Genomic DNA, 3,607 nt, shown 5'->3' with positions numbered 1-3,607 from the left:
GCTTGCTGGCGTGGGAGCATCTGTGGTGGCTGCCCTGTCACTCCTGCTCTTCCCCCTGTGGCTGCTGCAGCTGCTTCTTCTCTTCTGGGGCTGCACAGGGCCTAGCCAGCTCTTCTGGGGTGCTGGAGCCAGCCAGGCACTCCAGACCACAGATCCACGTAGTCCACTCGGGTGGGGAGAAAGCTCTTGCCATCCTTGCCATCGCCGCCCTTTCACCCCCAGCGGCTGTCGCAGTGCTGCTTCTGGGTGGGATGCTGGACCAGCCAGAAGTAGTGGGGGAGGCAGGCTGGGCGGAGAGAGCCCCTCTAGCAACACCGATTGCAGATGCTTCTTGTGCAGAGGGACTACTGGGACCTGAGGCGGCGGTGGCAGCATGGACATGGGCAGCACACCCAGCAGAGGCAGCAGCATTGTAGGGGACGGAGGATAATGCCCGGGGGGGGGGTTGCCCCCCATAACCCAGATTGGGAACATGGAACTGGGAAATGGGTCTCCCAGGGCATCAGCTGGCCAAAGCGGAGCCTTCGCAATGGTGGGAAAGTCTGTGTGCTGGGCAGGGTGGTTGCGAGGCTTGGGGCCCGGTGTGGACCAGCATGGTCACCCCACCAAGAAGAGCAGTTTTTCTCTGTTGCCTTCGAAGGCGACAGGGAGCGACGAGAGCAGCTGCTGCGGATGTATGTGGAAGGTGCTGGGTCCATTGCCTCCAAAATGGCCATTATATTACTCCCTGGGCTCCATCTCCCAGGCAGGCCGAGCAAGAGCTCAGGGCCAAGCCCATCGGCCACAGCCATTTCCAAGAGCAGGCTGCTCAGCTCACCCCCAGTGCTGTCCGGGAGAGCAAAGAGCATTGGGAGGCCTCCGGGGGGGCAGTGGAGGCTGTTTTCGCCTTCCACAGGCTCCTAGAAAGCCTCTGGAGCCTGGGGAGGGCAGAAAAAGGGTCTATCGCAGGCCAAAAGAAGGGGTTGCGTGTGCATGCATGGTGTGTGTGTCCGCTCACATGCGCATGGTGGTCATGCGCACAGCATTATGGGTGTGGGCACACCTGCGCAGGACCTCCTGTGCTGCCCCCGCTTTTGGCACACAATCCAAAAAAGGTTAGCCATCACTGAGATAGGGCATTGTGCAGATATGGCATCTCAACCCAAGCCTCTATAAGATTTCCCTAAGTTGTTAATTAGTACAAATAACACATGAGAAAATAGATCCTTACAGCATTCTATTATAGCTAATGATCATGGTGATTTCAGCAATAGTCCATATACACCATCTGATGAGAGGAATCCTGTAAGACCATAATTATTAGACGCTCAACAGTTGGTATCAAGAGCCAGTGGACTCTTAACAATCTCATATATTCAATTCAAATAATAAATCTATCCTTTTCTATCTCAAAGTGTGCATGAAGGTAGATTACAATGGTTTTAAAACAGCAACCTCCAATATCGTCCTATCTTTAACTGGATTTTCTGCTTCTTGGATGGATTTGCAGGCTTCTTTGATGCAATTCAGCCTTTGAAAGTTATATGTGTAGCTGTGTTTTTACATTTGGAAATAGCAACTAAATCAATTATTTTGAGAGGAATAAAATTATATCAGGCATTGCAGTCTATCCTGCAGACTTCAGTGGAAATGGAACTTAATAAGGAAATGATCTGCAGGCTTCTGTAGATTATTTTTCTACATTTTTAATGTTACTTAATGTAAAACAATTGCTTTTATGTAGAAGGGTATAAATATAGGCAGCAGCTTCAAAGCAATTCTTCCGATGTACTAGATTATTCTAGTTGCAGCAGTGTAACAGTACCATTTTCTCCGCTGGCAAAGACAATCAGATATTATCAGTAAAGGATGCTGACTAAAGAAGACTGTGTTACAAGTCATACACATGGTGCTATGTTTCAGGAAGCTTGCCACTATATGAAGTGGTTAACTTGCTCTATTAGAAATCTCCCATAGAGACAGCATAGCATATTATGCTTTGCCATGCTAAATGAACTAAAGGAGGATTACTTCAGGCCTAACCGATTTGCTTGCTCATTGCTGCTTACATAAACTACAGAAAGACTAAAGACTAAAGCCTGGCTTATTGATCTGATTCTCCTATTAATCTCTTATAACAAGAACATACTAATACGCTACATATTCAAATAGCTGTTTGCAAATATTCAAATACCCTTGATTACAGAGAGGGTGAAAAGACCATCTCATTAAACAAATTTTGCATAAAATATGACAAGCATTTTAAAGGTTACATCTTGAAATTCCTGCTCAAATAGTTTATCTTTTTATCACCCAAGAATAGATCCACTTGCCTAATGTTTTCCTATGGATTCATTACATAATAACAATTACCCCCCTCCAAATCTTCCATCTTTTATCAGTCATTTAAAAATAGATATTCCTTTGCTTTTTTTGTCCTGCATTTGGGGAACAAAGAATCTTAGTTTTTACTTCCAAATCAAAAGTGACCTAACTATTACAATATTTCCTTTGAACCAAGCAGTATCTTTCTAAAAATGTGAAAAAAATTAAGCTTGTTGGTACATCAGTATGTATATTTTTTAACAAAAATATTGTTTATGAGTTGATAGTGAAGTGTCACAGAACAATTTTAGAGATTGGACCCAATAATCATAATATTGAATCATTTATTGACAATTCCATTATTATTGGGATTTGAAAACTTGCATTTGAAAACCAAATGGAATAGAAAACAAACAAAAGTATTATTGTAGAGGGAGTAAAATAACTGAAATGGAAATGGGCTGCACATAGCAAGAACTGATGGCAGGTGCATCAAGGCAGTCATAGAATGGATCCCACTTGATAAAAAGCATCTACGAAAGAGATCTAAGACAAGATGGATCGATGATATCAGCAAATATTGCAGGCACAATTGACGAAAGAAAGTTCGGAACCTTATTGGTTGGAAACATGTGGAAGAGGCCTTCATCCTGTAATGGATAGACAATGGCTAAAACAATGGTCGTGACTATATATGGATCTTGCATTCATGTATGTATGTATGTATGTATGTATGTATGTATGTATGTATGTATGTATGTATGTATGTATGTATGTATATAAAAATATATGAATGAATGCAAGATGCATTTCCATGCAAATTAACCTGATTAGGAGGAGGCTAAAACTCTACAAATTTAGAAAAACCTCTTAATATTTTATCCCATTTCTTTTCATCATCTGATTTGAGCCAGAAATATTAAAGTTTTGTTTGCTTTAGCAAACGAAGCAGGAGAATGAGTAAGTGGGCTCCAGTAAGGAACTACCGGTAGATGGAAACTGAGTGATAGGAATGTCTCCTTTCAAAGAGATGAAGGAGTTTGCTTTTGGCAAACTGCTAATATTAGCTGCACAATAATCTACAAGATAAATTACAATTGGAAATTGGTCTGGATAGTGGCTGACAGTTGCCTAGTTCTGTTTATTTTTTAAATCATAGTATTTTTAAATAGAAAAATAACAGGTTTTTTTTAACTTCAGGCAAATATGCTGGAAATTTCTATAAGTAGTAGGAATGGTTATATGGGAAAAAGAGGCTATTTAATGTTAACAAACGAATAACATTTTATGGATGTACATATGA

The sequence above is a fragment of the Thamnophis sirtalis genome, unplaced genomic scaffold, assembly GCF_051295495.1.
Source record: "Thamnophis sirtalis isolate CommonGarterSnake01/CBP01778 unplaced genomic scaffold, rThaSir2_p1.2 scaffold_1, whole genome shotgun sequence".
Lineage (NCBI taxonomy): Eukaryota > Metazoa > Chordata > Lepidosauria > Squamata > Natricidae > Thamnophis > Thamnophis sirtalis.
This window is presented reverse-complemented; position numbering follows the sequence as displayed.